The sequence below is a fragment of the Equus przewalskii genome, chromosome 17, assembly GCF_037783145.1.
Source record: "Equus przewalskii isolate Varuska chromosome 17, EquPr2, whole genome shotgun sequence".
Lineage (NCBI taxonomy): Eukaryota > Metazoa > Chordata > Mammalia > Perissodactyla > Equidae > Equus > Equus przewalskii.
This window is the reverse complement of record NC_091847.1, coordinates 26,394,348-26,418,831: the sequence shown is the minus strand read 5'-3', so window position 1 is coordinate 26,418,831 and position 24,484 is coordinate 26,394,348. Positions and strand designations below refer to the sequence as shown.

Here is a 24,484-nt window from a genome sequence, read left to right as displayed (position 1 = left end):
TAAAATAGAAAATAAACGACCCTTGCTGTGATGAGCAACTCACTGTTTGTTTAGTGTCAAGAATGCTGCTAGCAGGGCCGGCCCCGTGGCCGAGTGGTTAAGTTCTCACGCTCCACTGCAGTGGCCCGGGTTTCGCTGGTTCGGATCCTGGGCGCTGACATGGTACTGCTCATCAAGCCATGCTGGGGCGGCATCCCAAATGCCATGACTAAAAGGACCCACAACAAAAAATACACAACTATGGACCGGGGTGCTTTGGGGAGAAAAAGCAAAAATAAGATCTTAAAAAAAAAAAAGAATGCTGCTAACATTAAGAAAAAATTTGTAATCACCTCCCCAAAGAAACATGAATAAGCAGAGAACACATCTTTATGGCAAGTCGTCTTATAACACCTTTGAAGCTAAGGAGTGTCCTGTTTCCATAAAGCAGGCATTTCATAAATGTTGAAAACTGAGTAAGACTTGCTAGATCTTGAGCTTGTCTTTGTTCAAGCTCACCCAGTGGTATGGCCTCCGGGTTTATGTTATCACACTCTCACTTTGGTGCTGAGGCTTTGGATAAAATTTTATGAATATAAAAGTTTATGAAAATTTCCTTACTGAAAGTTTTCCTTATGAAAATTTTCCTTGTTGATAAACACGTTAGTCCACTGTGGTGAACAGCACCAGTATGTTCTCGATAAATGCTTGCTAACTTTAATAGTATTCACTAGGAATTGTGAGACGTTATGGGGAGTATGAAAGACATTATAAGGTCTTAACTTTTAATGGGAGATACAGAAGGTACAGGATAAATACAAATAAAATATAATAGAAATATATTAACATATGCATAACTTAAAAATTCATCATCTACACATACATAAAGAAGCGGCCAAAGGTTGTTGACTTTCCACCTGGCTCAGAGGGAGGAGATGGACAGGTTTCATGATCACAGCTAACATTCGTTACGGCCAAGCACAATGTTAACTGCTTTAGATATATTGATTATCTCATTTAATTTCCCTACAACCTTAAAGTAGGTAACATTATTGTTGTTTTCAGATATGAAAACGAGGTCTCAAATTGTTAAAATAATTGCCCAAGGTTAGTAGGGAGGCAAGCCAAGGTCTGCAGCCAGAAAATCTAACTCAGTGGTCCACATAAGGACATAGTCTATGATCTGAATATTTGTTTTGTGTCCTCCTCAAATGCATGTGTTGAAATCCTTATGCTTTATGTGATGGTATTAGGAGGTGGGGCCTTTGGATTAGGGCATAAGAGTGGAGCCCTCATGAAGGGGATTATTGCTCTTATAAAAGAGACCCCAGAGAGCCCCCTATTCCCTTCCACCATGTGAGGACACGAGCGAAAAGACGGCTGTCTATGAACCAGGAAACGGGCCTTCACCAGAACATGACCCTGCTGGCACCCTGATCTCGGACATCCAGCCTCCAGAACTGTGAGAAATCAATGTTGTTTGTAGGTTACCCCATCTGTGGTATTTTGTTATGGTTGCCTGAACAGACTAAAACAACACACAGCAATAAGGAAGAACAGTAATCTTACAGTCATAAGTCTTGGAGTTCTGGAGCAGTCACAGTCATAAGTCTGGAGTTCCGATATAATCACAGCTGCACATTTAGGACTCAGTTGAGAACTGAAACTGGCTGAGTGTGCTTTTAGAGATCTAGTTATCTTTTTGTCTCCTCAACAGCCAGTGTGTGTAGCTCCCTATTGTTGAATGTTGCTGTCCTCATGACCCTCTCTGACCCTGATGATACGTCTGCTTCTTCTCACTTGAACACTCTCTCTAGCCTCCTTTGTCCCTCAGACTTCTGACCCGTTGAGACTTCCTTTGCCAAGGGCTGGCCCCGTGGCCGAGTGGTTAAGTTCATGTGCTCCACTTCAGAGGCCCAGGGTTTCACTGGTTCGGATCCTGGGCATGAACCTAGCGCCACTCATCAGACCATGCTGAGGTGGCATCCCACCTAGCACAACCAGAAGGACCTACAACTAGAATATACAACTATATACTGGGGGGCTTTGGGGAGAAGAAGAAGAAAAAAGATTGGCAACAGATGTTAGATCAGGGCCAATCATAAAAAAAGAAAAAACAGTCTTTAAAAAACAAACTTCCTTCGCCAAGTGGTCTCTGCTCACTGCTTTCTTCCTTTGTAGATGCTTTTCAGTCTCTAATCCTCTCTCCTCGCAATGGCCTTCCCTCATGTCTCAAATTCATGTGCCTCTGAGACTGGCTCAAAACACTGGTACTCAGCCTTTTGTTAAATATGAGTCTAGATGTTGCTGTGAAGATATTTTTTTTTTAGATGTGATTAACATTTAAATCAGTAGACTTTGAGTAAAGCAGATTACTCTCCACAATGTGGGTCGCCCTTAGCCAATCAGTTGAAAGCCTTAAGAGAAAAGACTGTGGCCCCCCCTAGAAAGAAGGACTTCTGGCTCTAGACTGCCTTCATACTCAAGATGCATCATTAACTTTTATCTGGGTCTCTAGCCTGTTGCCTGCCCTGCAGATCTTAAACTTGCTAGTCCCACAATCACATGAGCCAATTTCTTAAAATGAAGCCCTCTCTTTCTATGTATATATATATATATATATACACACACATCCCCTTAGTTTTCTTTCTCTGGAGAACCCTGACTAATAGACCGGGGTTGTAGGTTCATAAAGATATGGGCTCTGGTAAGAAAAAGCATTGTTTCAATATAATCAGAGATGATAAGAAGGGAAGCTGACTAGTTGATCTGAGAAATGAGTGACAAGACTAAGAATACCTTAAATAAATAAACATGAGATGGCTTTGAATTGGCACATGGAATATCAGACAGTCAATTATAAGAAAAGTTCCATTATATCTAAAACTAGTGCTTCCAATGATATAAAAAACAAGTAGAGTGGCTTAGTATAATTTCAGCTAGAGAAAAGGATGGGAAATTTAGCTTTATTCAGCATCTACTGGATGTCAGGCCCTTTATGGACGTGACATTTTCACTAAATTATTTAATTTCACAATATTTAATTATCACAACATAATTTAATTTATCACATTTAATTATCACAATATCCTGCCGAGTGGGACCCTGAGATTTAAGGAGATCTGGTAGCCTGCCAGTGGTTACTCAGAAAGCAAGTGATGGCCTCTCTTCTTGACTATGGATATCCCAACCAAGTCACTCACTGCTTGCTTGCTTAATGGACTGAACTTGCCTTCGTCTCAGGCCTGCTGTGCATATTATACCCTTGGTGTGGACACTTGCCCCTGCTTCGTGCTTCCTCATCATCTAAATTGCAGCTTGAATATTCTCTTTAGGGACTCAGTATCTGCTCTCCCCGGGCCTGAATCAGGACCACTCGTTAAAGCTCTCCAAGCTCTCAGCATCTTCTTCCTAGCACATATAATATGTGTTTATGTGCAATCATTTCTTTAACTCAGTCTTCCATGCTAGACTGTAAGTTGCATGAGGATAAGAACTGCATCTATTTTGTTCCTCATCTTGTCTCCGGGTCCTACTGTAGTACATAGAAGGGGGCAGTGACTCAATAAATGTATATTGAATAAAGTAATTTGAGTGAATTTGAAACCAAGTTTGTCTGAGGCCATAGTTCATGCTCTCTTCCATGATATCACATGGCTTTCTGATTCTTTTGACTAAACAGTTACAGGTTTCTGACTTTCTAAACAATAAATAGGAAAGCACCTGGCCTCCTGTCCCAACTCCTGCCCCAATCCAAACTCTGCCGAGAAAGAAGCCCATTCTTTAGGCAGCACATCAATGTCATTTCACTGTCAATGACGTTCGCTCTCTCCGGGCACCAAACCTTAGAATGAGATTTGTATTTTGTCTCCCTCCATTTTAGCCCAGCAACCCAAGTTTTAAAACATATATATACAAAATGTGTGACAGTAGTATTTTGATCCATGCTAAAAGTTGTAAAGGAATTATTAAAGCAGGAGCCTCAGATATATCTTTGAATAAATATTGATCAGTCCAAGAAAAATCAGAAACATGCAGATATAGAGAAATATCCTCAATGAAACTAGGTAAGAACACTGGCTGAACTTGTGTCTTGCAGCCATTCCAACTAAATGTATCAAAACCAGAGTAACATACTGATTATGAATGTTATGTAAATCTATTATGTTTTATAGGAAACAAAATATTCAGACTATTCAACCTCAGATTGCATCTTAGTGACATGGTTTTTTAATGCCTTAATTCTGCAGGAGCTGTTGACTCTCCAGCAGGAAAAAGTAAGCTAAAAGTCAAAGGGCATAAAATCAAAGATTTATTTGTCCTGCCTATGTACTAATTTCTCAGATTTTGGAAGATTTAGTCATCAGATGTTTTACCACACTTGTTGTAACATCGGCTTCAAACCTGTCAGTTAACCTTGGTGAGTATGCATTTATTGAAGGTTCAGTTTTAAGTTTGTACAATCAGTATCTTGGTACCTGAGTGTGTGTGTGTGTGTGTGTGTATTTTTAAAATTCCTGTAACAAATTTATTATATCTTACATTGTGCAAAGTTCAGATAGGATTCAAAATTTGACTTTTCTGAACTCATATTTTAATCTGTCTAGTCTTACAGCTCATCACTAATGCTAATTAGGGACTCTGCGCACACACACACAATTAAGCCTTAATAGATAATTCTTTTTCAGTTAAGAATGTGCTCAGCTAGAAGTTATGGAAAACCGAAAGCTTGGCTTAAACAAATAGAGGTTTCATTATTTCCTTTAACAAAATGTCTGGAGGGAGGTAGCTGCTGGCCTTGGGTCAATAGTTCAACAACGTCAGGACAAATGTCAATTCAGTTCTCTTGGTTCTTTCCTCAGCTCTGTTGCCTCATGGTTGCAAGGTGGTTGTACACGTCTAGACATCAAGAAAGCAAAGCTTTCCCAGAAAACTGTATTAGCTTTCCAACTATGTCTTACTGGATAGATCTATGTCATATGGCCTTTTTTTGCATCAAGGGAATCAGGAAAGGATTGAAATGGGCATATTGCTAACCTGATCAAAATTGGTATTTTTTTTTTTGGTGAGGAAGAAGGGAAAGAATGGCTACTGGAAAGTCACTTAATGGTCCCTGCCACAGACTCCTTTGAAAACAACCCTTTTTCTGATTAATAGCCATACTAAAATTGGTCAAGTCCTGTTGTCCAGGTGCAGGGAATTTATGAGGGTGTGAGAAGGGAGACCCTAGAGTGCCTCCTCCCTGTCACTACCTCAAAGCATGGTGGTCTTTTGTTTGTTGAAAGAAACCTTAGCACTCACTTGGTGCTTACCTAAAGCGTATCTCCCACAGTTACTGTGGTGTCAGTCACGTTCCTACCACTTTGACCACAAATTTCTTCTTTATTTCTGAAGCAGAGAATTTTATCCTTTCTTTAAAATTCAACTATGTATTAGATCTTTTGTTATATTTCATCCAGCATTTCCACAAGTTAGCTGAGAAAGAGTTGTTTGTATTACTTCTGCTTGTCGTGTTGCTAAAAACAAGAATCCCATTATTATTATTAATTTATCAAAACACTGCTGCCATTCTTACTATTCTTGTCATTTCCATTCCATTTTAAGAAGAGACTCATATGGCTGCTGGAATTAAATTCTCAAATAATCTGAGTTACAACTTTTCCATATTGTTTTTACATGACTGATTCCCATATTTAGGTTATGCTTATTATATAGAGATAGAAAAAATAATTTATACAGATTTATATGTCACATACTGTTTTGAATTCCTTTAGGCAAAATAATATCAGGATTCTATCTATAGAGTTCTTAAATATTAATTTATTTTTTCTCCATTCCTTTGAGATTTCCATTTTAATTTTAACAGCTTTTCCCCCCTCCACTCCTATTATAATCCCAAAAGAAGGAAAATATGAGAGGAAGATACTGAAAGAACTTGTGAGAAATAACAAAAAGAAAACAATATTATGTAATAAATTGGCAGTAAGGAAGGAAATAAAAAATTAAAGAGTATAAATTTTCCGGAGCAGAGAAAATAAGATAATAATACCCCAAAGAACATGACTGAAGAAGCTATGGGTCAATGAAAAGAGGAAGGGGTGAGAAAGAGCTGGGATGGACAAAGTATAAAGTGTTGTGGGTGAAGAGAAGAGAAAAAGAACAAACGTCATTGATGCCTGCTTTGTGCTGGACAGAACATGAGGCACTTTTATGCATATCTAATAGGTAGCATCAACAAATGCATGAACTGTGAATGATTATTTTATTTGGTAAATCAATTAAATCAGAGAAATTAAATAACTCATCCAAGATCTGAAAAGTTAGTAGAAACCGGAGTCAAAATTCACACCTAAATCTGTGTGTCTTCACCAAAAACTAGGGTTGGATTGGAAAGGTCACTCTGCACCCTCTGTGTGGAACATGGGACAGATGCCTCTGCTTCTTTCTTCTTTTCTTTGCCAGCTAATTACAGCTCTGATTAGTACAGGACAAAGGAAAATGCACAGAAGAGAAGCCTGAGAAGGTTGAGAAGGAAATGGCTGGGAGAAAGGAAGATGATTCGTTTATAAGGTCTTTGTCCTCCAGAAATGTAACAGGCCTCTGAGGAGGAGAAACTCAATGTCTGTGGGGACAGCTTGGGCCTTCAAGAAAGTGTCACCCAGAGGTGAACGGGAACAGAAGAGCTGAAGCATTCTCAGACCTCCCTACCTCAGCAAGCCAAACAAGAGCCATAAAAGGTCTTCAATTCTTCCTCCTCTCCATTCACACTATTATACCGCCTGTCCAATATTGCCCTTTAAAACCAGGCCTCCTTCAAGAGCAGTGAATTAACCAGCCAGCATTTCTTAAGCATCTGTACAACACATAGGATTCCACGTCATTCCTGTTTAAGACTCAGTACAATTTAAATAGGGTATGCTTCGTTATTTATCCCCCAAAACCTTCCAAAAACCAAAACAGTATTATACAGCAGTTTAAAAACTGAACGAATACTATTTTTCCACTGATGACACTGAATATCAAGTCTCCATGTTGCTAGTGTAGAATGAAAGTCATGTCAGATATATGGTGAGGTGGGTGAACTTACCTTGTCATTAAAGTTCAAAAAATCAGAAGCCCTTTTCTTTAAAAAAAAAAAAAAATTAAAGAAAATTCTTGCTAATTTTTTATCACCATTTCCATCATGTGGATTTTTTTTTTCAGAGATGGAAATAAAGATCAGTTTTAATCCCCAAATTCTAGTTTAGTATCATCTTAGATCAACTCGTGATAAACCCATCATTTAAAATTGTCTGTTCTAATCAGAGACAAGTTTGCAGTTTTCATTCAAGAATGATTGTTTTTTTGGGGTCTTTCTTAGGTGCCTGTGGAGCGTGCTCCCCATTTCAGAGCGAGGGTCGAACTCCCTCTGCAAATCTTAAATTGCCCACGCTTTTGAACTCCCTCTCTCTTTTAAAGCTACCTAGGTTAAAAATTAAGCCCCTACAGTGAAGGGCACCTGTATTTGCTCGCCCTATTATGCAGCTATACTGAAATGCTTTACAGCTGTCTAAATTAGCATAATTAAATCCACATCAATTAAAAAGCTCAATCACCTCTCTCCCCTTCACATGTAGATGGTGACATTTGTCTAAGGTGGGAAGTAACAAAAGAACTTTTTGACAGTTGAAGATCTGGCTGAAAAGGAGGGTAATAGGATTGGTCTATTGTCCTGGGTTCACCTTAAGACTGGGAGCGGTGGGCAATGAGAGCTGTTCGGCCAAAGTAGTAGGCAGTTTGCATTTCAATGCTGCTGGCAGCAGGGCCGGCCATTAGAGATGTGCATTTTACAACGGGCCTCTCCTGCTATTGCTCTTTATCCCCAGTAATGAGGGTAAACAAAGCACCATTATGACTTTGGGGTAGTGGTTGTTTTTAAACTGGAGAAGCCTGGTGACCTCAGGATAGTGACAAGATGACACTGTGTGGTGCTGGCAAAGAAAATTCCTGGAGATGGAAACTGACGTGGGGTCCAGGGGTTAATTTCTGGAACAGACAAATTTGCATACAAATGAAAAATGATGGGATTTCCGTTCTCCTAAATTTTCAATGTCATCAGCATCAAACAGCAGCCCGTGCTCGCTTGCTGTTTGAAGAATATTCATTACTTTAGAAGGAGGGGCATCTTGTTTGGTGTTCAACTCAATGCAGGTCAATGACTTAATTTGTGAAACTTCATCTGGAGGGTGAGTTTCCTGTGCATCTTTGTAAGTCTTCCAAATAAGGCCTGAATGATGGTTATTTTTATAGCCATAAACTTTTCTGAATAAGCATTGAGTGGCATGTGGTTGACTACTTTGAGCATTTACCTTTTTCACCCTCATGAGTTGTTTAACCACAGTTAGCTGACCTTTCCCTCTCATAATATTGCAGAGGATGACAACTTGGTCTATGTTAAAAATTACCGAATACAAGACACAGGATGTGACAATACTTATTCATTTCCCCAAAGCACGTGATATTTCTTCATTCCTATTCTGACTTTTAGTTATTTGCTTTTAAAAAAACTATTTAAAGTTTTCATTTTTATTTTTTTAGAGTAGTTTTAGGTTTGTGCAGAGTTCCCATAGACCCATTATCAACAGCCCCATCAGAGTGGTGCATTGATGAACTAACACATAATAATCACCCCAAGTCCATACTTTACCTTACGGTTCACTCTTCGTGTTGTATATTCTATGGTTTGGACAAATGTACAGTGACATATAGTCATCATTACAGAATCATGTACCATTATAGTGTAGGGGAGGAAGATATTTCCTCTCCCCAAATGGGGGTTCTCGTCTGGCCGGAGAACGAATTAAATTCACATGAGACAGAATAGCAAGAGAAAATTAAACAAAGCTTTATGAGGAACCATGGCCCGGGGCCTTTCTTCCCGAAGGAAGAAAGGGCACCGAAGAAGTGGGGTGCACAGAGTGGTTATATACCCCCAAACAGGGTGTTTCACATGTGATTGAAATGTCCCTCCCACAATAGTCACAAGATCGCCCTGTCGGCACTTGATGGACACAGCAGGTAGTGGTCTGCTATCTCGGTGGGCGTAGCAGGAGGCAAGTCGATGAGCGTAGCAATCAGTTCCTAGCCTAAGGAAAGATGCTTAATCCTTAAAGAAATGCCAACGTTGGGAGGGGGAGGGAAGTCAGTTACAGGAGGTTACCAGACAAGCACAATAAAATGCAGATTTAAGTCCTTGCCTTTGGTATTGATTAAGAGTTTCTAGAGAGAAGGTCATCTCCTTTCTTCTTCCTGGTACAGAGAGGGAGGCACCTTTTATAGATAGAGATTTACCTTACAAATGTAAATGTGTCCTAACAAGGGGCAAGTTCCATTCCTCAGAGCCTCCTTCCCTGTCCCAGTTTATCAAAAGCAATCAGCCTCAAATAATCCTGATGCCAAAGAGACATATCTTGGGGTGGCCAATTTCAGGTCCCTACAATAGTATCATACAGTATTATCTATATATGGTGTCATATAGTTTCTTTGCCTTAAAAATCCTCGGTCCTCTGCTTATTCCTCCCTCCCTCCTGTCCCTGGCCCCTGGCAACCACTTTTTACTGTCTCTATAGTTTTGCCTTTTTCAGAACGTCATATAGTTGGAATCATTCAGTGGGTAGCCTTTTCAGATTGGCTTCTCTCACTTAGTAATATGCACTGAAGTTTCCTTCATGTCTTTTCGTGGCTTGATAGCTCAAGTGTTTTTAGTGCTGAACAATATTCCATTATCTGGATGGATACCACAGTATACCACAGTATATTTACCCATTCACTTACTGAAGGACATTTTGGTTGCTTTCATTATATGCTTTTTTGTGTGTGTGTGTGTGTGAGGAAGATTGACCCTGAGCAGCATCTGTTGCCAAACTTCCTCTATTTTATGTGGGACACCACCACAGCATGGCTTGACCGGTGGTGCTAGGTCCACACTCAGGATCTGAACTTGCAAACCCAAGGCCACCAAAGCTGACTTTGAGAACTTAACCATTATGCCACAGGGCCAGACCCCATTATCTGCTTTTTTGATGACACAATTCATACCTGCTCATTTTTATAATGTAAGAAAAAATACAAGTATGCAGAAATAAGAAAATAAAAATTATTCAGAGCTCTGGTTCCCAGAGATGAGTGCTAGGTAATGTCTCAGGGTACTTCCTTCCTCACCCCTTTTTCCATGCTCTATTATTTTGAAACTGTCTCCTTCTTAGTAAGGCTGCCCTCAAGGAAATCCTGCTGGCGGTACCTTCTTTTTTTTTTTTTTTTTCCATATACATATATATTTTTTCAAGTAATTTTGTTGAGATCGTACTGGTTTATAACATTGTGTAATTTTGGGTGTACCTGATTATCTATCAATTTCTCAATACACTTCATTGTGCTCACCCCCAGTAGTCTAATTTTTATCCATCACCCTACATAGGTGCCCCTTTATCCCTATCGCCCATCCCCCTGGTGGCACCTTCTTATGAGATGGAATCTCTCTCCCCTCTCCACTGTACGACTAATGACCAAGAAGACCCTGAGTAGCTTCCTGAAACTCCTCATTCTTCCTTCTTCTAAAATACAGATTCCTCTAGATGCAGCTTCTAGAGGCTGCAGCAAATTAGTGACTGTCAAAGTATATCAAAATTCTTTAAATTTTACGACAATATTGAAAGGGTGACATTTGTGTAATGAAACAAAAAGTATTCCCCTCACTTCCTCAGCTCTTCAGAGCTGCAGGAAGCCTTGGCGGGCATGCCTTACTCTCCGGGCCCTTCCGATTTGCCTGCAGCTTCTGTGGGGAAGGGTTCAGGATGCTTTTGGGGTCATTGAATGCTCTTCGACACTTTACTTCTCTCTCATGTGTGAGATGCCTCCTTGGCAGTTTATCATTTTCCCCCCTCTCTCTGAACTGGTAGTAACAAATAACAGAAACATGCATATACTTTAGAAATCTTACGAAAGGTGAAGTTCCAATTTTCAGGGTATGAAATGATTAAGAAATTCCTTAAAGAAATAGCATTAAGGCAGCTGAATTGCTGCAATATATAAATTATAAAGGCAATATACACAGGAATAAAATGTATTATGTTATTACAGAACTTCACATGTATCTATAGTCTGGTCACCTATATGTCTGGGACAATAAGTACCTTTAACGTACATGTGAGTTCATCAGAAATACTTTTAAGTTTTCCACCAATTAACATTTTTTTATTGTAATTATGACTTGCCAAAGTGGAATTTTGAGTCAATAAACAAAATGACTCAAAATCCAGATGTCCTTTTTAGACAAGGAGTTTTACACTGATTTCACCTAACCTCATGTCGCAACTATCACAAAGACATAATTAGAAAGTTTGGTACAATATTTAGCCCTGGCCGCTGTGTGATGGAATTGTTTGACTGCTGAGTGACTGCAGCTCGTTTGCATCCCAGTGTGCAGCGAAAGGCAGACTTCAAAGAAAATATTATATCTCCCAACTCCAGCTCCTGAGTGTCTTGAAAGTGTAATACAGCAAGGCTTAACCCTCCCTGCGGCGCAAAGGGCATCGTGACACTGAAACTCCTGTTACGTCACTATTGAAACACTGGTTTGCAAAGAGTTCTTATTAGATAAATATAGTTAATGTCTTAAAAGGCAGGAGGAAAATACACTCAAGTCATAGGAAAAAACGTGGGGGAGAAAAGTCTTTAAAGTTGGACAGTATGTGTTGACAAAATTTGGAGATTTTAAAACATGTATCTACACATTTATTTTATAAATTGTACATAAGACTGGCTCCTTTTCCAGTGCAAAATCAAATATTTAGATTTGCAAAAACCTATGGAAGCCAGATTTTAGACAAAAAGGGATTTTTTTGTCAGACTGTCAGTCTCTGAATTTCATCACAATCTGTTCAGCTGTTTTTGTTGCAGGCAGGCGTAAAACGTACTGGGTAAGTGTGTGTTTGTGTTTATTATTAAAATGGGGATGCTAAATCCTGCTTTCTAACAGTCATCCCATTCTTTCAGCCTGTGTCGGCCACAGGGAAGCAGACTCACGAAGAACAAGTATGAAAGTCATACACGGAGCAGGAGGGAGAGAGGGCACAATGGCAGCAAACGCCGATGACTGGCTCCTCTTTGCAAAGTACAGTTGTAATCTTTTTAATAAAATGACCCTGGCATTTTGCCTCAATAACTTTTCCTGTACCTATATGTATGGTTCTTGCCTTGAAGGGGGATGGGGAAATGATTTGCTGGTGGCAGATCTAAATGTTTTATTTAATTGTCATGAATCCTTTATCTCATCCTCTACACTAATCTAAAAATAATAACTTGGGCGGACAGTTTCAACATCCTTTAATGCACATGTATGATTATATGCAAAGATTGCCTAAGAGAATATTGAAGATAGAACTTGAACCTCCAGTAGGTGGGACATTATATTAAAGGACAAACAAACAAACACCACATCTTACATAATTGCATGTCTATCTTAATATAGAGTCACACCTAGCAGAAATGACATTTGAGATGATATACCCTTCATAAGTAAAGCTCTTTACAAAAGGAGGATAATACGGTTGTTCCTAATCACAATTGACTATGACAGAGTGAAGTTTGGTCTATTTTCATATTTTAAAGATGCAGAGAAGAAATTTTACCTCCAGCTGAGTGTATTAGTCTGCTCAGGCTGCTGTAACAAAATACCACAGACGGAGCGGCTTGAATAACAGAAGTTTATTTTCTCACAGTTCTGGAGGCTGGAAGGCCAAGATCAAGGTGCCAGTAGGTTTGGATTCTGGTGAAGCCATTCTTCTTGGCCTGCGGACAGCACCTTCTTGCCGTATTATCACATGGACTTTCTTCTCTGCGTGAATGGAGAGAGACTCTCTGGTGTCTCTCCCTCTTCTTATAAGGACACCAGTCCTACTGGATTAGGGCCCTACCCTTAGAACCTCATTTAACCTTAATTACCTCCTTAAAGGCCTCCATCTCCAAATACATCCACTTTGGGTGCTAGGGCTTCAACCTGTGAATTTGGCAGGGACACAATTCAGTCTATAACACTGAGATAACATGCAGGCTCCCTGGAACTCCAGGTTTCTTTGCATCTGGCTGGCTTTAAACTCAGCGTAAGACTAGTCCCCACATTCTGCTCAGAACTTCTGATTTGCAGTTTTATATGCATCTGATTAGTAACACATGGGAAAAATGGATGCTGTTACTCCATAAATGTGATTTGGTAGACAAATTGTTTCTAAACATAAGGTCTTTGGAAAAAAAATAGTTAAAGGAATTCTTGGTGATTGAAAAAGGTTGAGAGTCATTAGAGAGAACATTACCTGCTTGAGGAGGTGAATTCAACTAAGAAGTCTCTTAACATCACTTCTGGTTTTCAGACATAAGAGGCTGAATTCAGTCATATTCATAATACAATTGCATCCCCAAGAATGTAGAATTATGTGGTATTAAGAACCTATTGAAATATAGCAACATAGTCTTCCTTCCAAATTTTTAAAGAAGTGAATATTGCTGCTAGATTTACAAAGAATAATAAAATTTCCTGGCCTAGTTGTGTACCTGTGGCAGAACTGGCTGGCTGGATCCTCGTCAATCCAATTTCCTTTTTCTGGGCACCCAGGGGACTCCATTTCCCAACTTCCTTTAGGTTGGGTCATGTGATTAAATCCTGGCCAATTGGAAGTGGATGGAAGTGATGGACAATGCTTCTAGGACTGGCCAGAAAACCATCTCTGTGATCTTTCATGAGTTCTTTTCTCCTTTGGAAGTAACAATGGAGGCCATGGGTTGAAGTCATATGATGCAAAGAGCCTGGATCCCATAGTGACCACTTGAAAGAGGCATCCAGAAAAACTCTGACTTTTTGGAAATAAGAAATAAATTTTATTATGTTAATCTACTGAGATTTGGGGATTGTTTGTTACAGCAGCTAGCATTAATTTTCCTTACTAATATGATATCAAGGAAAATTTCAAAAATTAGAGACAGGAGACTAAATTTTATTTTTTGAAATATATCTATATAGTATATCTATAATATATATCTATATATATATCTAGAAATGCTAGACAAAATTACAGAATTTCTAATTGTTTTAAGAAATCAAATGAATATAGTTGCTATCCTTGCATCTTTTATCTCCATCACCGGCAAGATTCTGGCCAACATCTCTCTGAATTGATTATTAATTATTATTTTTCACTAGGAACAGCCACAAATCACAATAGGGCATTAGGCTTTAACCTGTTCCTATCTTTGATACTACAGAACACTGGGAAGCACTTTTTAAACATGGATTTAAAAGTCCTGGTCAGATGTCACCTGCACTTTCCTTTTTCCTCTAAAATACATCCTGGTGAGAATTTGTATCATCTGGATTCTGTTTGTCTGGCAAAACCACTGTGTAGCTCAGGGATTGCAAGTAGGTTGCATCTGGTACGTCTACTCTGAACAGCTCGTAGTAGCTGCCAAGACAGTGTGCCGTGAAGGACTTAGAGATGGAGCCTGAGATCATTGGAATTATCTTTCTCTGCCGAGGACAAAGTGTGGAGTGGAGGTGCGTGTGTCCTATACTTGCCATCATTGGCTTATGCTGTGTTTCTAAATATTATGTTTCTACATATCCATCTGTCTACCTCAGCTAGACTTCAGTCTTGTTGAAAATGTTAAAACCCCTGTGTAAGGCCGTACACTCATCCCAGTAGCGACTGTTTGATCATGCAATGGTGTATTTGCCATTTTTGGAATTGTGTTCACTTAGGTCAGACTCACTCTAATCTGTCTGACTCATCTCCAATTATCAGTGAAAATGGCACTGGATAAGATCTGGTATGTAGAGTCATAAGCTGGCACAGACATACTAATAGATTCTGTGCCTTCTATTAGATGACAATAAGTGCTGGGAAGAGAGTGCCATCAAATATTGTTGATGGGAGTGTACACTGCAATAAATTTTCTGTAGTACAATCTAGTAACATGTATCAAAATGTAAAATATATCTACACTTTGACACAGTAATTGTACTTTTTGGACTTTACTCTAAAAACATAAATGGACATTTACATACAATGATACCAATGGTAGCCTTGTTTTTAGTAGCAATATCTATCACTAAAGGATCAGTTAAAGAAGTTATGGCATATTCATATAATAGAACACTGTACAGCATTTGAATAAGAGAAAGTAGACCAGTGTGGAATGACAAGCTGTCCATGGTAGAATGTAAAGTGAAGAAGGCAGGTTGCAGAACAATATGCGTAACATAACGTTAACTTATCTAATATACAGTTTATAGAGTAGTGCATATGATATTGTTCTATCTAGTTTATTTACAAAAGCCTTCTATGACAAAAATATACTGGAAGTACATATCCCACGTGTTAAAAGAAGGTACATCTGGGATAGGACAGAAGCAAGGGGAAAGGCATGATCGAGATAGCTCTCTACATTATATACTTCTGTATTGTTCAATTTTTTTCAATTAGCACATATTACCTTTTTATCAGCAAAAGCAGAATTTTATTTTGAGCAGAATTTTTAAAAAGCACTAAAAGGGGCTGGGCCAGTGGTGTAGTGGTTAAGTTCATGTGCTCTGCTTCAGTGGCCCAGGGTTTGCCGGTTTGGATCCTGGGTGCAGACCTACACGCGGCTCAAGTCATGCTGTGGCTGCATCCTACATACAAAATAGAGGAAGATTGGTACAGATGTTAGCTCAGAGATAATCTTCCTCCAGAAAAAAGAGGAACGCTGGCAACAGATGTTAACTCAGGGCCAACCTTCCTCACACACACACACACACACAAAGCATTGAAAGCTGATAATTCCTGTATTTTCTTAAAGGTAAAATAAAAATCCTAAATACAACATTATGCACCCCTATGTTCATTGCTGCATTATTCACAATAGCCAAGACATGGAAGCAACCCAAGTGCCCATTAACTGATGATTGGATAAAGAAGATGTGGTATATATATACAATGGAATACTACTCAGCCATAAAAAAGACAAAATCGTCCCATTTGCAGCAATATGCATGGAACTGGAGGGTATTATGTTAAGTGGAATAAGCCAGACAGAGAAAGACAAATACCACATGATTTCACTCTTAAATGGAAGATAAACACTCAGACAAAGAGAATAGCTCAGTGGTTACCGGAGGAAGGGAGCTGGGGGTGGGCATAGGGGGTGCAGGGGAGCAATTATATGGTGTCGGACAAGAAATAATGCACAGCTGAAATTCACAATGTTGTAAACTATCACGAACTCAATAAAAAAAATGCTAAGTATAACAATTCAAAACTCCTCTAGAAGATGCATATGTGTTCTGATGTGCGTAATATATTTTAAAGTTTAGCCACAACTATGAAAAGATAATCAATCTAAAGAAAATGGAAACAATAATAGCTTGCTTTGGGAAGTCTGATTTTAAGTGCAAATTTTTATGGAAGTCTACTGTTTCTGGAGAATAATAAATGATATATGAAATGCCTGGAAAATACAGTAAAAAGCAGAGAATCCAATCAAGAAGGTCAGTATGTGTAGCGGGTGGCACAGCTGTTGATGTTTACTTGCCTAGAATCCATTCCCCCTTCTTATAGTATAGAAGATTAATTCCAGTTGCTTGCCATTTTTAGGGACTCATTGTGCCCTGCCCTATCCTGGTCACTGGGTAAGCATGGGACCTAAGCTATGCCCCTGTCTTTCTTCTAAGAATTGTACTTTCAAACACAATTACACAGAGAGTAGTTGCAGCTTCCTGGATCCCCAAGACTCTACTTTTGTTTTGGTTTGTTTTGTTCTATTTGTTTGTTTACTTTATTTTCCGAGACTTATTCATTCATTCAATAAGTATTTATTTAGGTGCCAAGTACTGTGCAAAATAGTTAAATGTCCCTACCCTAATGTTCTACTTAAGACTATAATAAATATAAATCAGCAAACACAAAGCATGTGACACAATGATAAGTGCTACAGAGAAAAAATAAAGGAGGGCAGGAAGAAGGGATGCATCCCTATTGGGGTGGGATCGAAAGTTTAAATAGCAGGTGAAGGAAGATCTCACTGAGAAGGTGAAGTGTGGAAAAAAAAAAAACTGGAAGGGTAAGAGTGAGCTGCATTGTGACCTGGGGAAAGATCTGGAGATGCAAAGGGCTGAGGTGGGATTGTGCCGTGGTTTTCAAGGAATGTGTGAGTGGAACAGAGGGAAGGGGGACATGGTGGTAGAGGGTGGGATCAGAGTGGTCTAGGGAACGAGAGCAGATCATGTAGGGCCTCCTTGGTCAGAGTAAAGATATTGGCTTTGCCCCTGAATGAAACGGGAGCCATAAAAAGGTTTAAGTAGAAGAGTGAACTTACTTGACCTACATTTAAACAGGATCTCTCTCTATGAGGTTGGCAATCCCCTGAGGAAGGGCAAGGGCAGAAGCCTGGGGACCAGTTAGGAGGCTCCTGCATTCATCCAGGTGAGGGATGGAGGTGGCTTGGGAGACGGTGGCAGACCTTGAGGTAATGAGAAACAGTGGGATTCTGGGAATGTTCTGTTCAATTTTTCCTTTGATTCTGAGCAACTCCATATCCTTCCAATAAATTATTTTTCCCCCTAAAATTAGACACTTTGGATTTTTGTTCCAAGAACCCTAACAGATTTAGAGTGTCCATGAATAATAAGAAAAAGAAGAACCTTTCACTAACTCTGTGATCTTGGGTAAATTAACCTGTCTGCACCTCATTCTTCATCTGTAAAATAGTGAGTTAATAATAAGTTGAACCATATGAAATTGTCATTTTTGTGGGTCAAAAATGGCCCAGTACTGACAATTTCATAAGGCTCACCTTTAGAACCCACCATATTCGTTGTTGTGAGGATTAAATGAGCTAACACATGTAAAACACTTAGAGTGGTGCCTACTACATTGTAAGAATGAAATAAGTGTGAGCTATTACTGCTTTTATTATCTGTGCTTTACCTTTCCAACATTCTTTCACATTTCATTTTCTAATCTAGTCCTGTGACAGCCTCTTGGGATAAGCAGGGCAGGCAACATCACCCACATGTTCAAAAGAGCTTTCCCCAGCACTTTAAAAGATGTCTGTTCACACATAATGCCATTTGATTCTCAAAACAATCCCATGTGGTAGGTAGCACATGTATTCAAATCTGCTTTGCTTATTTAAATTAACTAATGAAATAGAAAATAAGTAATTTGTACGTGTTGATTTTTTTCCCCAATAGATAGGGATAAAATTGTTATGTTGCCCTGACATGGATATTTTAATTGATGAGATCCACAAAAGCAAAGTTTGGAGCTCTTGATCTTGAGGATGCAGCTCAATGATCATGTCCTTGAGAAATCCTGTGATTCCAGGGGGCAGACTCTGGCGCTGTGTCCTCCAGGCTCTGTGGCTCTTTGCTCACATCTGTTAGTGTAAAGAGATGTTTTGTGATCAGTTCACGTAGTATTGCAATCTTTCTGTTCATGTGCCTTCTCTCTTTCACTTTGATTCCTTATTTGTCTCTGATTTCTCCACACCTAGCATCATAGCAGGCACAAAGGTACTGCCTCATAAATGGTTAAAAAATTAATGAGGAACCAAGCAAAGGAATGAATTGATGATTATTCTCTCTGTTTTATTCATTAGAAGACCAAAGCCCTGATAGTGAAGTGGATTGCCCAAGTTCACACAACTACTGACCGAATAAGCCAGGAGTCAAGTCCAGATTGCACAAAACCATGTCCAGAACGCCATCAAATGTGGCATAAAGCTTCAGACCAAAATGAAGCAGTAGGTGTGCTCAGCCTTGAATGTGCCCACCAGACGAAAACCTACCCCAGATGGCATATCCAATTTAATCAACATCACCTGTGAGCCAAACTGAACAGTAAATGTTAAGACAGGATCACTAATAATGGGGACCTGGAATGTAGCCAGAATTAAAACAATGATCTGCTTAACAATCCCTCTGGGCTGGATGCATGTGGAGAACGGATAAATGCTGGATATCGAAACAGCTGTTCTATGGCAAACTGAAATGGGGCAATCATAGATAGCAAAGGGAGAAGAAACACTTGAAAGTTGTCTTAAATAAAGTAGTGCTTTAAATAGTGTGTGACCTGGCTGTGGCCTTTTAGAAGCAACCATCACATACAAACCACCCTGGCATGCATTTCTAGACAATGAGGTAGCTTTTGGTGAGCAAAGCCTATGGAATTATAAAAGGCAGTGACAACTGGTAACCATCAGTCCCCAGTACACATAGACAATATGGGTCCAAACATCAGCTTGGAATATGGAGGCCAGTGCTCCAAATGAAAATTCCATATTACCACCTCTTGGACACTGCCTCCTAAACGTGACCATTTTCTGTGAACTCTTTGTAGGTATTGTATAAACTACCCTGTTTTTCATATCCTGTCTATTATCTATCATTTTAAGATTATAATTATGTAGTGTCTTCTCATCAGAATCACAAATTGCCTTAGATCAGAAGCTAAAGTTGATGTTCAAAATATTTAACAGCAGACACCAGCACAGAGCGACCAGAACAGCAGCTTGACGCCGTCCTGGCTTGCACCAGCTATTGTCTCCATTCTTTTGTGTTGTTGCCCCCACACTGCGAAGCGTAGTAGGACTGTATACACACTGTCTTCTCAGAAAGGACTTCTTGACTGATTGACTCCCCAAGTTCATTTTTGTGTTTATCCGTCAAATGGGGACATCCTATATCAGTGTGTAAATTATCATCCATACAACTGTATTAAAATAAGCATGCCAATTACAGACCTAGGACTCAAAAATAAGCAGGGAACCAAGGAAGAAACCGGTTGTTCAAGAAAAATTTACTGTATTCAGGTTATTTTAAGATATATACTTTCCATCACTGTGCTATATTTAGGAATATAGGGCTAAAGAGAATATTGTGCTTACTTTCCAGGAGCATAAAGGTTAGTACAAATACAAGTTTACCGCTGCTACTTTCAACTATAATATGACCAAATATATGACCATATAATATGACATTTGCTCAGTATAATTATTGTAAATTCAGTAAAATGATTATAACAAGATCACTATAGGGTTGGTAAGTGTTAAATTTCACGTATGAAAACATTGGACCATCTCATCCAGACCTCCCGGTATGGGAATTCCTATCACAGCTTCCCTGAGAGGAGGCTAGCAGCTTTGTTGGACCACGCAGAGGACTGGGGTGAGGAGCCATTGTCTCATAAGGGAAGCTACATGTTTTTAAGAGAATGAACTTTCATGTTTTAAAAAAGCACTTTGCAAGATGTACTACAGCTGTGGATTTCCCTGCATGCCCTTCTCTAACTTACTCATTGAGAACTTAGGTAGACTGGATCTTAAGATATAGGAGATTTTCACTTGTAACCAAGATGTCTTCTGATTTTCAGCCTTAGATATAAATGAGTTATCAAATGGGACTTTCACTCAATCTCCGTAGCCCTATGGTAACACGATGAAAGGGAATTTATACAGTGGGAAGACTTCAGGGAAACAGGAAAATTTTCATCCATTTCCCCTTGTCCTTACTTAGCTGGGTCATTTGATTCCAGTCGGTAAATTATTCATCAACCAGTTCATTTAGCTTTTAACAAAAACTTTTAGTATCCCTTAGCCATCTTGACGTGGGCAAACATTGGCTGGGTATCTACTAGACTCTGATGCTCCAGAAGGCTAGATCCAAGGCTACATAGATACCATTTCAACCCTCCAGGACCTTAGAGTCAAATCAAGAGAGCAGACATGTAAGTAAACAAGAGCAACACAAAGTTATCAACCCTTGAGAAAATGCAGGAGCAGGAATCAGTGGGCGCCACAAAGAAAGGGGTGGTCAGCTCCTCTTCAATCTACACTGGCTTCCAGATAACCATGTTCAATGAGAGAAGAAAATACCTAAACATATTTTTTCCCCTGTGAGACAGCTTTCTCTGGGACATATCCTACCAAAACTTCTTGTGTGTAGACTGTTTAATTACTACGTAGCTTTCTGATGGCTATTGTAGGATTCATACTGATGGTTGGAATACATTCCTGAAGAACTATATCTACTGGATTTCAGACAATTAATAAGGTCCCAAAAGGTAAACTTTTGATAACTGACTATGTTAGTATAACGTAGCAGCTTACGTATAGCTTCGGGACTATTTCTGATGTATGTATATGTATATCTATATCTATTCATGGAGAGGCACCTTGTAATTTGAAGAAAATATGAGTGATGAGATGAGAGTGATCACAAATACTTTCTACCACCACCACATTCCAGATTATTCGTTTTGAGCCTGGTCTCTGCGATAGCTTCTAGGTGACCAAAATAATTCTATTGTCTCTCTGACGTTGCTTGGTGTTGCTACCAATTAAGCTCCAACTGTAAAGCAGCCTTATAAGAGCATGGCAGTGTCACATTACAGAGAACAGATGTGAAAAGAAAGGTTCACTAACTTGAAGCAACTTACATAGAATGAACATTCAGGTGTGTCTGTGACCACAGGAGGAGAAGGAGAAATTGTATTTTCCACAATTGAATGATACCAAGGACAGGCTCTTTTCTTTATACGCCAGCAGAGAAATTTTGTTAGCAGTATTCTGTGAACAAAACACTTAAGAGAATGTATGTATACAATAGTTTAAAAAAAAAGGGTTCCTGACACAGATGCCAATTTGGTGGGGCATATGGAACATTTACACTTGCCTTTTTCTTTCTTTCTTGCTACAGCTGGTGCTGATTTAGTATGTGAAATTTTACTAGCAGGAGTGCTAATCAAGACGGAGATTCTGTAAGGATTTAGTCATTTATGTGGGGGAAACTACGGGTATCATTAAAAAGTAGAAGATCATCTTATGGAAAAGCATTATCGTTATCAACCTCATTTTTAAACTAAACAGACACGATGGTACTGTAAGTATCACTTTAGCAGCCGAAAAAGTCAGAATGTTTTCCAGATAATGTTCCAAGAGGATTGCACCCACAGTTTCAAGTTGTGGCAGAGGCACGTTAAAGTTTGGTCGTGTCAGAGTAATGCAGCGGGTGAGCTATTTCACAGTGAGTGGTTTGACTTTTCTGGGTAGTGGTTCAGCAAAACTGCTTTTTGGAAACATTAGTTTTTTTAAGGAACAAAATTTAATTGTCATGATTTAGAAGGTGAATGCATTTTCCTGAATGATTTGGGGGGAGCTGGGGGAAAGGGAGAAGTGGGCGGGCTTTGATTTTTCCCTTATACTTTTGAATAAAGAGTTTTGCAATATGAGGCCGAATTTCATGTCATCATCCCACTGATCATACAGGAGTTGAGAGAAAAATCAAATGATCAAAAAATCTTTCCCAAATGGCAACAAGAGGATTGCTGGTACATTAAATATGTTGTACAGGTGGCCCGGTGGAGTTGGAGACCTGAGCGGCAGCTACGAGACATCTGCCGCCTGAGGAAACATGCAATGTGGCGGAGCGGTGTTTGTAGCTCCCGGTGGAAGGGAGCCAGCTGCCCAGGGCTTCGCTTCTACAGATGAACAGAGAGTCTCGTTGGCGCTTCAGACGAAGCGATACATCCTCCCACTCTCCTCTCCAAGAGAATTTAAAGGACAAGGGGGGCCTGCCTGCTAGATGTCGTTGGGCAAGTTGGGGATCATCTTTCTAATATTCCAAGGGCTTTGTCCGGCAGTATGACAACAAGCACAAGCCTGCAAGCAAACCATTTTAAGGTTATTTTCATGTTGAATTTCTATGACTCATTGCAACTTATTTATCATTTTCATGATTCATGCCGTGTGTCCTCAGAAGAGATACTTGAAAAGTTTGCTAGAATGTAAGCAACAAAATATTTTATTTTAAAATAATTAACGTTTATAAATGTTTTAGATGGTTGGTTGGTTTTAGAATATTTTGATGTAAACACGGCACCTTTAAAAGCAGAATACGTATTATAACTTATAAATAACTATTAGTAACTAATCAAAATTCATTTATTGAACATTACCACACACTAACCACTACGTTAAAAGCAGAAGGGACAAAGGTGGTATAACACAATCTATAGCTTTTGCTCAGAATTTAGAATATTTAAAAATTAAGCTCTCTTGACTATTTTATTTACTCAGGCTTTAATAACATTTTTCCTATAAGCACAACCATTGGGGCTATTTGATTAAAAGTGGAAAAGTTGAAGACTTACCCTTAAATACATGAGGAGAAAAAGATGAGTAGATTTGTACTGCAGTGTTAAATTTTTAAACAACAAACACTAACTTCTTCTTCCTCTTTTCTCTTCCATCGAAAATCCTTCCATCTAAATGCCTAAGAAATGAAATTTCAAGAAAGAAAAGGAAAAGGCAGCTAGTTAATAGGCAGATATTTCGTTGCTTAAACACATGAGAGAGTAATAAAATTCTTTTTAAAAAGGCAAAAATTTAGACAGGTTAAAAAAAGTATGATTAGTCATTTGTTTACACACACAATTTAAACTCTAGTAATTCCTAAGCACTAATAAGTTCCCTTTAAAAATTATGTTAGGCTATGGAGAAGGAAATAACTTTTATTTCTGAAATTGTACCTGATGCAAATCATTTGAGAATTTCCTCAGCGAGGACATCGTTTAGGTGGAAAACATTTGTGATAGGTCCTGAGGGGAAAACCCATTCTCTCCCCTTCAAACTACCTTAAATTGGCCCTTAATCACTTACTATGCTGTCGTACTTATAAGTAATAAGGAAAAATAAAATGTTGTCTTAGAAAAATAAACAGGTATTCGCTTTCTTTAAAAGACATCAGGTTAGTCCGCTGAAGCATAAATTAGAATGGTCTACAAACTGTGAACAGTGACAGCAAGCATATGGCAAATTTGAACTGTGTACAGGTCAGCTTTTACTTTTGCTTTCCAAATGTCTGTCAGTCATTGTCAGGATCTAAATACATGTGTTAATGGGTGGCATTCGACAATATGAAATCGTTCAGCAAATTCTTGGGGCAATTGAATTTTTTTGTCTTTGTCTCTCATATACCACCTTCCTTGATAACAATCTTACAAAATTTTACCCAGAAAGAACAAGCCCTTTGAAGAGTACTGTTGTCTTTTCTTTGTTCGGTAAGGAAAAGGTATGTAATCATACCGTGTGTGTGTGTGTGTGTGTGTGTACATACGTGGGGCATGCATATGTGTGTGTATTTATATGTACACATGGATTGGGTTTCTCAAAGAACCAGTAAGTTGCTCAGATCGGTACATTTGCCAACATTATGACTGTTCCTGCTGCTGTAATTGTACCTTTCACTGTAGCAATAGAAAGCCATCTTTTAATTTCTCTTCTTCTACCACAGCATCCTTGATTTCTAAGGCCAATGATGTTTGTGGCACTGGAGACCAATGACAGTGTGATCATAGTGTTCTATTCTGCTAGAAATAGTAATAAGAGGAGCAAGCAAGTATAGCTGGCATGAAAAATGAAGTGGAATTCCTGGGACAGA

At 39.0% G+C, this 24,484-nt stretch overlaps 1 protein-coding gene across 4 annotated transcripts in view; it reads left to right on the top strand.

Moving 5' to 3' along the window:
* The window catches only part of GTDC1 (glycosyltransferase like domain containing 1), a 424,081-nt gene extending 411,900 nt beyond the window's left edge, over nucleotides 1-12,181 (top strand). For all 4 annotated transcript variants that reach the window (XR_011528723.1, XR_011528722.1, XR_011528719.1 and 1 more), the window contains 2 exons: nucleotides 4,230-4,399; nucleotides 12,013-12,181. The gene's annotated coding sequence lies outside the window, so the exon portion shown is untranslated. The remainder of the gene's footprint in view (nucleotides 1-4,229; nucleotides 4,400-12,012) is intronic.
* The last annotated feature ends 12,303 nt before the right edge of the window (nucleotides 12,182-24,484 follow it).